The sequence below is a fragment of the Microtus oregoni genome, unplaced genomic scaffold (assembly GCF_018167655.1).
Source record: "Microtus oregoni isolate MIOR12 unplaced genomic scaffold, Mior012 000058F_ref0000040, whole genome shotgun sequence".
NCBI lineage: Eukaryota > Metazoa > Chordata > Mammalia > Rodentia > Cricetidae > Microtus > Microtus oregoni.
The window spans coordinates 4,440,127-4,453,297 of record NW_024543834.1 but is presented as its reverse complement, the minus strand read 5'-3'; positions in this window follow the sequence as shown (position 1 = coordinate 4,453,297).

Here is a 13,171-nt window from a genome sequence, read left to right as displayed (position 1 = left end):
GTTGTGGCTTGTTACTTAAAGGAGTGTATTTTCTATATCAGAGAGGAATTTGTCACAGGCTTTTTTTGAGTAGAATTGTGGCAAATTTAAATTTTAAATGTCGAATAATGATCCCGGAGCACTATGAAGAAGTAGTACTGAACGCTGGAGACATGTTAGCAGGAGTACCAGAGGACGCATAAGGAATGATGGACGACTTAACCGTCTTCCCTCTTCACATTTACATAACGGACTAGCCAGAAGGTACAGGGTAGGAACTGATTTAAAGGGTAATGGATTTTTGTTTTTGAACACTGGGAGATTCACTTTCAGTTTGGAGAATTTTGCTGGTTCTGGGTTTTTCACATATTTTATGAATTTTGAACATCACTGTCATACACAGTATTGACAAAATGAATGTCAAGGTTGTTATTACTGAACAGTTGAACCTTTTTCTCCTGTTCACTTCTATATCCATCCAGTCTTCCCCTTCTGTATTTCCTTCAGCACAAAGACTGGCTTTCTTGAGCAGATGAGAAGGCAGGTTGGTGTGTACGCTGTGGTTTTATGATTTGTCACAGGTGTTTTCTTTCCCATACCAGTCACATGGGGCAGGTCTCATTCAGACATGTGTTCTTGCAGGGCTTTCCTCGTATGTACTGGCTGCTCTTTATTCATACATGGTGTGCAAAGTGTTCATGATTTGAAGAAAAGTATCAGCATGTTTCTGGTTCGTTCATTCAGATAAGGTGAATAATTAACAAGTTATATGTACTTATCATTATTTTATTTGGCATCATACATATTGATGATTTTATGTGTCACTAAGAAATAAACAATATTTTACTTACTTTTGAATGGCTAATTCTTGAATAGCCTACAGTGTGTCAGTCTCTCTGACAGCCAGCCACCTCAGGGTAGATGTGGGCTTGCCCATGCATATGCTGGGAGAATTGTGTGTGTAAGCACTGGTTGGGTGGATATGTGGTATGTGCAAATAAATAAGCAAAATATTTCCCATCTTGGTACACTCCCTGATAGTACCCCTTCTTTCTCTGTCATAAAAGCAAGTCAGTGGCAGTAGCCAGAATGGAAATAGATGGAGTGAAGGGATCTATTATTTCAATTATAAAATATTAAACTTTTATGACCTGCCAGACAGGTGAAATTCAAATAGCACAAGAAACTTAAAACCAAAATTATGCTTAACATGTTTCCTCACCAAAAATAATGTAAGTACTATACATTTCACGATTGGTTAAAAAAAAAAAACAATTTTCCTGAATCAAATTGGCGAATTTGTCATTCGGTGAAGTACTGAGCCAATGATTATTGATGAAGAGTTTACTTCTACTTTGATGGACAGCCTCAAGGCAAGGCTACAGAGATCTTTGCAGCAGCAACACAAGTCTTAGTTTATTTGCATCACTACAAAATGATGTGAAAATGATTGAAGATACCAAGGACTGGGATTCTATGAATACTTTCTATTCAAGAAGAAACTAGCAACAAAAAGATGTCTACACCAAGTAACAACAGAACTGCCACCCTCCCCCCCCCCCGGGAGTTCAGAAGGCAAAATCTTTCTAAAAATCTGTAGCAGGCACTTGCTTACCCCTCACTGGTCGGAACTGTGTCAGATAGGGAATCTCTGCTGCATAGAGGTTCTGGGAAACATAGCCTGACACACTGCATCCTTGGGTGTGGCTTAAATTCTAAAGCTAAGGAAAAAAAGAGAAATTGAATTGTGGAAAAGCATCAGGCAGTGTTTCTCTGCCCTCAGCTGAAATTCCTACTCCCTTTTGCTCATTTTTAAACCAAATCACATAAAAAAATTCAACCCCCCCTACAAAAAACGAACTCACTGTAATTCAGGTCTTAAGTTATTTTAAAAGTTGTTGCTGCTCACCTTAAATCTGTGTTACTTAGACTCATGAGGAGCTCTAAGTTGTAATATACCAAGCAAATGATTGCAGTGCTGTATTCAGAAAGCCAAGGTAGATACCTGCTCAAGGCCACAAAATGACACCTAAAACCTAGGGAAGCCTTCCAGGATTTTGTCCAGTGCCATGTCTGTGCCAAAACCAATCAAATGGACATTGTTTTCCCCTAAACGAATATTCCATTTATCAACCATTTCAAATGTTAACTTTATTTGCATTTCTGAAGTAAACTTCCATTGTGGAATTCAGTTTCTTGCTTAGACAAACATAATTTTGATGACAATTACCAATGTTTCATATGGCAATTCTTACATATTTTGTCATAGAATTGAAGGTCTGTCTAAGGGGAAGAGGAATTTATAGGGGCTTCTCTTCGCTCCTTGATTATGAAAATTAAGGGACAGTATATCAAAATCCATCACTACAACATGTTCATGGTAAGACTTGCAGCTTTCTGGTGTGTTTTGATCCATGGTGGGGGGTGCAGTGCCGCTGTAGGCACTGTAGTGCAGTGCTGTGGGGGGTGTGTGCTGTAGTGAGAAGATAAAGGGCAGGAGAACCTGTTCCTCGTTTAATCTCTCTGACACGACGATGGTCCTGCGCAGTCACTACCTTTGTCTCTTACCCTTTGGAACTCTCTTCTGCCTTGAGACATTGGACTGGAGTCAGGATCTCAGCTCTGGCCGTACGCTGAGACTACTGCAGAGTATTTTAGATGGCCAAGGATTTGGGTTTCATTGGCTCTCAGTATTGAGGACAGACATCGGCACTTTGGGAGAAGAGTCTCTGGGTAATGCTGGAAGGCAGAGAACAGACATCGATTAGAGTGCTGATACTGATGCTCAAAGTACGGTTGACTGAAAGCAGCATTAGAGTTGTGTCCAGAATTCAGCATCTCAGTTCCTCCCCAGTCTGCTGAATCAGAATCTACATGGACCTCCTCCAGTGCTTTGGGGTACTGTGAATTTAGAGAGGCACTTCTGGGGTTCCTCCTTGTGTCCTTATGAGCCGAGCATAGCAAATTGCCTTCTGGCTGAAAGGTCTTCAGTAACTCCGCATGCAATCTGAATTCTTCAGTAGCATCCTTTGAAAGCTCATCTTGGTCTAACCTTGTCTGCTCTCCAACTATTCCTGCTTTGCTGATCCTTGCCTTTGGAAACACCTGTTCTCTGTTTGCATCCTGAATGACTCTCAACTGTTTCTAAATGGTTCAGGCTTCTTTGCCTTCTTAGATCCTGCCCAGAGTTGGGCTTGCCTCTACCACTGCACACCACAGCCGAAATCTTTATGCTCTGACTTGTGAATTGCTTGACGCACACTCACAAGTCACCTTTCTATTGGTTTTTCTTCCCGTCTTACTGAGACTGTGAGGCCCTTGAAGACAAACACGACATTCTGATCATCCTCCAATTCAGAGTACATGCTCAAGGAATATGGGAGACATACAAAACATGTTTATTATCTGGGCTGGCTGAAGTGAACTGACCATTGACTTGGAGATCAGGTGGAAAATTTCTCATTATGTCCATACTACTAGCTTCTCTTAGTCCTGCTAGTCTCCTCCCAATGGGACTTAAGGTAATTTCCTGCTTTCACAGTTACAGTGGAGAGCTTTTCTGCATGGTTCAGTTTCAGCTAGTCATGTTTCGTGATTATTGAGTCTTTGATTCTCAGGAATTTACCAGCAATTGTTGACACGTAGGTAGATGTAGTGTTTCTCTCTGTGTCTCTGTCTCCCCACCTCTTTGTGTGTGTGTGTGTGTGTGTGTGTGTGTGTGTGTGTTCTGGCATTCATGTACAATACTGAGCATATGGAGGCCAGACAATACCTTCAATATTAGCCCTCGCATTCCATATTGTTTGGGACAGGATCTCTTGTGCATTGCTATGGATGCCAGGCCAGCAGCCTGATGGACTGATGTCTGAAGCGTCCCCTGTCTGCCTTCCATCTCATCTTTGGAGCACTGGAATGACACATGTGCACTATTGCATCCAGCTTTTCCCAAATTCTGTGGATGTGCATTAAGGTTTGCAAGCTCACGCCACAAGACGTTAGCCACTGAAGTGCCTCTCTAGACCGCTGAAAATGTTTTTCATTTATGTGTTTAGTTAATATGCTTTTGTTCACAGATCTTGGAATAGAGTAAATATACTATATTAGATTCTGTTAGAAATAAGCACTGTCCTGCAGTTCTAAAATTGCATGAAATTAGGATGAATGAATTTAGAATCATGTAGCTGGATGCATGGGGAGCTTCTTATACAGACTTGGTATTTCCAATATCTTACTTGTTTTTCAATGGAATTGTGACTATTTCTTTTTGTTCATGTTCCTTAAGCAGTACTTTGATCAGCTAGAGTGTGTGGGTCTTGAACTGCCTGCATCTCTGATCTCAGCTTCCCAGGTATCTTATAGAACACAATAGGCATTTTTAAAATTTCTCTTTGCCATTTATAGATTGCTATTCTGGTCTGGCTCTTGTAAAATCCCAGTAAAAGGGCTTATAAAGCAGGAATTCAGTTGGGTTGCTCCAGTTTGCAGCTGATAGGCAGGCTTAGAGACATCTAACATTCTTCCAAGAGCTCGTTTCTATTTCATTTCACTTAGAAACGCCTTGATATACTTAGTCCTACAAACTCCTTGACCCCAGAATGACTGGGGCAGTCAGACTGGGGGGCTCATATCCCTAAACATGCTGTAGTTATAGTAACCATCTTTTTTTCTTAAATTAAATTATTTATTTTATATTCTGGTCCCAGTTTCCCCTCTTCCCTATCCTCTCATTTCCTCCCCTGCCCTTTGCCCATTCCTCTATCCAACCCCCCAAATCATACCTCCTCTGTTTCTGTTCAGAAAGAGGCAGACCTCCCATTGGTGTCCCCAAAGCATGGTATATCTAGCTGCTGTAGGGCTGTGCTCCTCTCCTTGTTTTAAGAATGGGCAAAGCAGGCCAGTATGAGGAATAGGTTCCCAAGGGTCAACCAAAGCATTCGGGACAGCTCCTGCTTCCACTATTAGGAGTTCCCACAAGTAGACCAAGCGACATAACTGTCACATGTATGTAGAGGACCTAGGTTGGCCCTGTGCAGGCTCCCTGGCTCCTATAAGCCCAGTTTAGTTGTTTCTGTGGGTTTTCTTGTGATATCATTGACCCCTTTGGCTCTGACAATCCTTCCTCCCTCTCTTCAGCACGATTCCCTGAGCTCAGCCTAATGTTTGGCCGTAGGTCTCTGCATCTGTTTCCATCAGTTACTGGATGAAGGCTCTCTGATGACAGTTGGGGTAGTGACCAATCTGGTCCCAGGAGATGGACAATTCAGGCTACCTATTTATTCACTACTGCTAGGAGTCTTAGCTAGAGTCACCCTTGTCAATTTCTGGCAGGTTCTCGTGCACCAGGTTTCTTTAAGGCAATGTCCTTTGTAGACCATAAAGTCCCCATGTCTCCTTCCCAGATATAGACTGTGAAGCTTAGTGTGTTGTCACAGCCACCATACAGCATGTAGGGAAGAGCATAGCCCTGGGTGTTGCACCTGGATGGCTTCCATGGTGTTTTCCACAGAGAACCTTGATGCCATGGCCCTTACTCTGTAGTCTTTTAATGGATCTCATATTCTGCAAGGCTTCATCCTGACTATCCTCCAGGTCAACTGAAATAGACTAGAATATTTTTAGAGGATAGAAGGCAGCAGAGAGAATAACCAGCTACTAAGAAACTTGACTAGGTCAGATGGGGTCTTGGGTCATCTTCTGCCAGAAGACTTTTACCTGTATCTTTCCAGTAGCCAGTAGGGTACCTCGAGGAATACCTTTAGATTTCCTTACTTAGGCCTTGATGTCTTCAGCACCAAAGAATCTCAGGTAAAATATCCACACTTTGGCTTTCTGTTTGAGATCCTGTCACACACTGGCTCTTCTCACTGAGGACAACATCAGGCTACACACAGGCCAAGGTCCAAGCTACCAGCTCCTGAGAACAGATAGTGAGGCCCTCTAAAAACAGCACTTTCTGGGCAGGACAGCAGGTCACGTGGAAATGTCAGGCCCTTACAGCGGAGGCACTTTCCATTTCCAAAGCTCGTTCACATCTTTTTATCTCATGGATCTTTACAGACATCCTGAGAGATAGACACCATCACCCACATGTTAGACACGATAAAGATCCATGCACACAGAGCACGAGCTGCCTCTAACAGGGTGGGAATCACAGCACATCTGAGATACTGCTCCAGTCTGACGTGGTCTCTGCTGTTTCTTTTTCTTCACCCACTGACCCTAGCCAGCAGCTGATCCACCCTTGTTATCAAAAGGCAAGATAGCAAAGGTGGAGGTGACCAACATTGCCCAGCTAAGAATGGGATGGCTAGGACTCAAACATGATTCTTTGTAACTCTATGAATCTGGCACGGTCCTTAAAGGCTTGAATGATAAACTGTGTTTCCCAAACATTTTGACACATGCCAGTGTGAATCAGCTTAATACATTTAGGTGAACACACAGACGGGCAGACAGAGACACACGGATACACACATATACACACACAGACACACACACATATATAGACACACACAGAGACACAAACACATACAGACACACACATAGACACACACAAACATACACGCACAGACACACACACATACACACAGATAGACTCACCGACACACACATAGACACACATGCACATACATACACACAGACACACACATGCACACAGACATACACACAGACACACAGACACACATAGACAGACTCAAAGACACACAGATACACACATAGATACACATATACACACAGACACACACACAGAGTAAGAAAGAGACAGGGACAGAGAATGAAAGATTTTTGCAAACAAAACACTTCACTTTTCTACCCAATCCTCTCACCTGCGAAATATTCGCTGTGGAAGCATGCTGGCTTACAGTTTCCGAGCAGCCTTCTTCACTGTGCTAAACATTCATTTGTAGTACTTATTGAAATGTTTTCCAGTAAGTCACAAAATTGCAAATAGAATATATGCTTGATGGCAGCTTTGGCAATGATTGGCTTGAACATCACAGCCTGGAATGGTCTGCAGTTTCTTCTGGCCTCTGAGACGGTCACAGACTCCTGGTTAGCCCCCAGACTGATCTGTAGGACTCTGGGCATTCCTGGAGAGGCCACTAGCAGTGGGGAGCCTAAATAATGAGCCCATTCTTCACAGCTTACCCTTCCAGATGACTGTGAGCGGTAATAAAAATGGGAGCAAACAGGGAGAGTTTAGTGTGTTTATTGCTGCTATTGAGAAAATAATGTGATAATAAACAGGGCCAGTAATGGAAATTGCTTCTAAGAATAAAATTATGTTATTATGAGTTACACACCGACAGCAGAAGGCATTTCATCTCCAATTGAGAAGTGCCTGGCTGGTTGGTGTTGTGCAGAGGCCTTTGCTCCTGGGAGCCCCGTGCCTTGCTCTGCTTGCCAATTTGAACTTTTAGCCTCATTGCTTTCTTGGAGTGGCTGATCTTTGAAAATGGGGCAGCTTGGGCTGCATGGCATTTTAATTAGTGTATTTAATCCCCAGGATCGTGTGCGGAAGCACAGTATCTTTCTTTGTGGAGTCTCATTAGGTCTGGTTGGAGAAGCCCCTTTTTTGGTATATGATGAAGTTAGAATTAACCCTGAGCATAGTTTAAATGGTCTGTGTGGAAGACGTCTCCTTTTATATCTGCTAATTGCCAATCATGTCATTAGCACAGGCATGCAGTAAAATTAAGGCTTGAGAGGTCGGTTCTGCTACTAATTAGAGAGAAAATGACAGAGAAGTGTCCAACTTGATAAGCCGAGAAAACTGATGATAACTAGTCCTTAGTGAGCTGGGAGCAAACCTCCTTAGAACCCTTTCGTCCACGTGACAACCCCTTTCCTCCACAGATTGCCTTTGTACCTAGCAAAAGGACCGATATACTTTTTTTTTTTTTCTGCTGGGAGTCTTTCACTTTCCACCTCCATCTATCAAAATCCTGTTCAACCCCCAGCATTCAGCCTTCCTGCAATGTCACTATCGGAAAGCCACATCTGGCCAAATGGGATCTCCCTTGTTCAGGCTGTCCCTGTGAGCTGCCGAGACCTCTGCTAGAGAACATGGCACAGTGCTGGTTTGAGCGCTAAGTAAGCATCCCTGTGGGCCCAACCCTAAGCTTGTCCTTTCGGTCTCTGTCACTGTCTCTCATTCCTCTCTGTTTCCATGGTGAAGGATGGCTATGGTGACAACAGGAGCCGTCTGTGTGCACATTGGAGCAGTAGATGTATATTGGGAGAGGCTGACTATAGGGTTTTTGTGGCATGGAAGAGGCTGTAGCTAGGATCAGTCAGGAGAAACATGGAGCATTCATGCTTTAGAGAATGTACTCTTAAACTTTTTTTCTCTCACAACTTCCTTTGCCCATCCCCTAGAAGCCTGTATATTGGTAGGTATACAAAATATGTATGCAAGTAAGTAGCAAGCAACTGGGGGGGGCATAAAGTAATTTATTTGAATACAATTCTCTAGAATACCCGTAGATTTATCATTTGTTTAAAAAAAACAAATCTGTGTGTTGGTGAAATGGGTAGCTTATTTATTTACCATAAAGAGTAAGATTTTGACTGGGTATTGGCACAGTAGGATAAGGGCATCTTCAGTGTTTTTTATAATTGAGCAACACTTTGAGTTTTTAATTGTCAATATCAAGAGTACACTTTGCAATAATAAAGTGATACCAAATGGCAGAAGCCTGCTTAAGGTCATTTCTGAAATTATTGAATATTTTGTCCTCATCTTAAGCCAAAATTCATTTAATAAATGCTTGAATAAAACTCAAGTCAGCAACATAAATGGCATTTTTTCCCATCTAATGTCCCCCAGCTGGCAAAAAAAAAGCTACACAATTTGATATTTGCATGATGAGGAATGATGGTAGGGAATTATTAAGAATCTTCACTTTCCATATTTAAACCATTATGTTTTTATGAGAGCAGAAAAAACTTTGAATGCACAGGATAAACATAGCCAGTTATCGTTAACCATAGTCTGGAGGCTAAGCCGAGATGCTTCCGGCCGTAACATCACATGTTCTGCTAGTACCTGGCATCACGGCGTGCATGCTGTATTGCACTCATGCTGGGAGCTCCCTCCCAAGGCTGTGGTGAAGCTGCACAAGCTGCACAGGGAGCCCAGTAGAAAAGCACCTCAGGTTCAGGACACATTTGCATTAATTTTTATTTAATGCACATTCCCCACATTTTATAGCAACATTTCCCACAACCCTTACATTGGTCAAGGCCACAGCTGAGTGCCTGAAATCTCGTGTGTATATTTGGAATTGAGAGTGTCTCTGCTGAATGACCCTCTCCTTTCTTGGGCCTGGTTAATGAGCTGAAGAAAGCAGGGAGGGCCCCCTAGAAGAGTCATGGCTTGGTTCTGTTGTGACAATAGCTCCTTCTTTTTATTTGTATGAGTCTGTGTGCGTGTGTGTGGGGGGGTATTATCTAGTGCGTGGTACATCACACAAATGTGTGAGTTGGTATATAGTGGGCATGTCTTTGTGCTTGTGTGTCTAGGCAAAAAGTTAGCCTCAGGCATCTCCCTCAGTTTCTCCCCACCTTATTTTTCTTTGAGACAGGATCTTTAATTTTTACCTGGAGTTCACCAGCCAGTCCAGCTGTGCTGCTTAGTCAGGAACCCAAGGATCCAGCTGTCTCCATCTCCATCACACTCCATCTTCACTCCTCCCTATACCCCTTCCCATTATGAAGTTGGGATCACATATATGTCCCATCATGCTCACCAATATTTTGCCAGGGTTTCTGGAAGTTGATCTTAGCCCCTCATGCCTGAGCAAGAGCACATTCTCAATTGGCCGATCTTGCTATACTCCGATCATCCTTCTCTCCTCATAGAAAAATTCTGCTAAGAGCCAAGATAAGAGAGCATCCTTGTTATTCAAGGAATGGGATTTTACAACTGCCTTTCTTTTCCCACTCTAAGAGGTACCTACCCCATCTCAGTAATTGTTCCTATTAGGAGTGGAAACACTAGGGCAGCAGGCTCTGAGTTAGATTTTCAAAAATTACTGGGGTTTATTTGTAAGATAAATTGTCAATGGTTCCAAATTTCATATAATATTCCCCTTTTTCCAGAAACACTCTAATAAATTTTTTTCTGCTTTTCAGCTTGTATTCATCATATATAGTGATGGGCTTTGTAAACAGATTTTCATTCAAGTGTCATGTACTTTGAACATGTTCGACTCTGATAAAGTCCCATTTTTTCCCCACCTCCACCAGCCTTTTCCTCAGCCCTTTCCCTTATGTGTTTTATGTATATTCTACATGTCTAAACAAAACACAGCTGTTTTAATCATATACACTCACAGAAGATGCCTTGCCTATGTTTTTTGTATGTTTCTACTTAGCTAGAAATATCTTTAATAATAGTTGATTTATTCCCAGTCTGGCATGCAACAATGCAGTTTTACATGCATACAGTACATGCTTGGCTCCTATCTGTGTCCTTTTCTAAGAAAATTGAATGTAAGTCAAGGGGAAGAAGAAGCAGAAAGCATTTCTTTGAATTGGTCACAGAGAAGAACATGTTACTTACTGATGTCAGATTTTATTTGCTGTTTGAAGTAGCTAACATCTTTAGGAGCAAGAATAAATTCTCCCAGACCTTGAACACTATCTATCAAATATAGAATATTCTCTTGGTAAATATAATCTCCAGCCCTTTCTGTGGCAACCAGTGGGGAGGCAATAAAGTTAGCTGCTTTTTTGTAGACTGCTTTTATCTAATATTTTTCTATTGCTCCACCTACCTGCTCCTATACCAATGCCTCCCCACCCTCTCCCTCCCTCCCTCCCTCCCTCCCTCCCTCCCTCCCTCCCTCCCTCTTCCTCCCTCCCGCACCTTGCAAGTATAAGTATAGATAGCAAAACACAGGTGAGGTGTCTGGATAAGTGGGGAGGAAGGGAAAACAAAAGATGTATGTAGTGTATGGTGTATATAGTGTTAGTTTCTTTCTGAGAAGTAAATGGGTTATTCTAAATATAATATATATTGCTGGCCCCCTTACCAGGCTGATGAGCTGTTTTAGGGAACTGGTTAAAATGCTTGGTTGAGATCTCATTATGGTTTGGTGCCCACTTCCACCAGATTCCTCAGTTGTGACCTACCCTTCAAGAGTTCAAAGAGAATCTTGTTTCAAAACAGGTGGTCACAAATATCTTTAGTTAAACATGTGATGAGTTCAACTGAGGGTTGCTTCCTTAACTAATACGACTGCAGTCCTTACATAAAGAGGATACTGAGGTTCAGACACATATGCAAGGAAAATGTATTAGGATGATGAAGTTCATGAAGCTGAAGACAGTGGTGCCAAAGATGGCTACTCGTGGAAACTGAGGGAGATTGTGGGGGGCAGGGAGGAGATTCTCCCTCCTAAACTTCAGAGCCCTGGCTACATCTTCATCTAAAGCAGTGCTTCTCAACCAGCCTGATAGTGCGACTCTTTACTATAGCTCCTCATGTTGGGGTGACCCTCCCTCTACCATAAGATTATATTTTTGCTACCTCATAACTATTATTTTGCTACCGTTATGAATAGTATTATAAATGTCTGTGTTTTCTGACGGTCTTTGGGGATTGTGATCCACAGGTTGAGAACCACTGATCTAAAGCTTCTAGGCTTACAACTGAGATATAATTAATTCGAGGTTCCTTACCTATGGACAATTTTTCTTTATTGGGATTTCAGCTATTTCAGTCAATCATGATCTGAAAATATTATACAAAAGATCCCAGAACTAAAAAGTTTAGACTTCTAAACCCCATGTCACATTTCAGACTTTTAAGTTCTGTGCCATCCTGAGTAGCACAATGGGTTGTTTTACCACCCAGCCCTGCCCTGAGAGAGCACGAATCATCTCTGGCCCGATGTATAGAGGGAGTAGATATCCTGGATATTAGATTGTTGAAGCATCACACATATAACTATTAATCTCTTTCTGTGCTTAACTTATAAATTAAAATTTATCTGATGTATGCATACATATGAAAGTCACAGTACATGTAGAGTTGGTACTATCTTTGATTTCAGACATGTATTGAGGGACTTGGAATCTCAATGTCCCAAGAACATAGGGTGTGCAGTTTCTATAGTAGCTAGAGTGGTGCTAGCAAAATAGTGTACAATGATGTTCAACTCCCACTGAACACAATCTCTGGGTAAGGCCGTGGAACCTTGTCTCTTCTCTAGTTTGTTAGTGTTTTCTGAGGACAGAGTGGTGCTGGAAAGCAGAGGTCTCTTGCCTTGCCTGCTATCCCTCACCACTGGGTCCCGGTTACTATTGTTGACACTATCCATGCCTTCTCAGTCTTGGGGATGTACAGTCATGTTACAACCACTAACCAATTCACATAATATGGGACTGTTGGCTTATGGCAAGAGATATACATTCATGTCCTCCAGATACATGCATATAGATATTACCATCATATTGGATAATTTCACATGCAGAAAAAAAAAACCCACTGTGTTCCCAGAACCTAGCTCTGTGCTGTCTACACATGAGTGCAAAGTTGCTCAAGACAACTGTGTGTCTCATTTCAAGACTTCAAACATCTTCGGAAAACTGTGGTATCTTGGGTCGCTAACCCACTGAAAAGAAACCGCTGTTCTTTCTCAAACGTTAGGACACTGGATTCTCTTTCCCACAAACAGGCCCCACTAGGCCCACTGCTATTTCCTATAGAAGTCAGAAAGCAACATGGAGAATTGTCTTTCCGGGCAAACCCAGTTACCAGTGTACAGAGAGAAGCCAAAGGCTGGAGGGAGCTTTTAATTTTCCTTCAAGCCAGTCTGACCTTAGAGACCAAACCGTTGTAGAACGGACCCCGCTTTGTACTGGTTATCACAGCAGAGTTGTTTTTATTGGAAGTCAGTGGCCAGGGAACCTTTAGCATCCTCAGCTCATCCTTTGGGCTAGAATTTACCAGGCTTTTTCTGAGCTGAAGGGTGATTTTTTTTTTCTCCTTCTGAAAGTTTGGCCAGATTCTGCTCAGCCATTTTTATGCTGTTGAAGCATGACAAACAGTTATCAGGCCCTGAAAATTGTCTAGAGGCTTCCCACCCACCTATAGACAAAGAACAGGAGCAAGATTCTTTTATTTTGTTTTGTTTTTTGAGTAAAATTTTCCACGGAATACTAGGAGTACAAGAAGTACTTC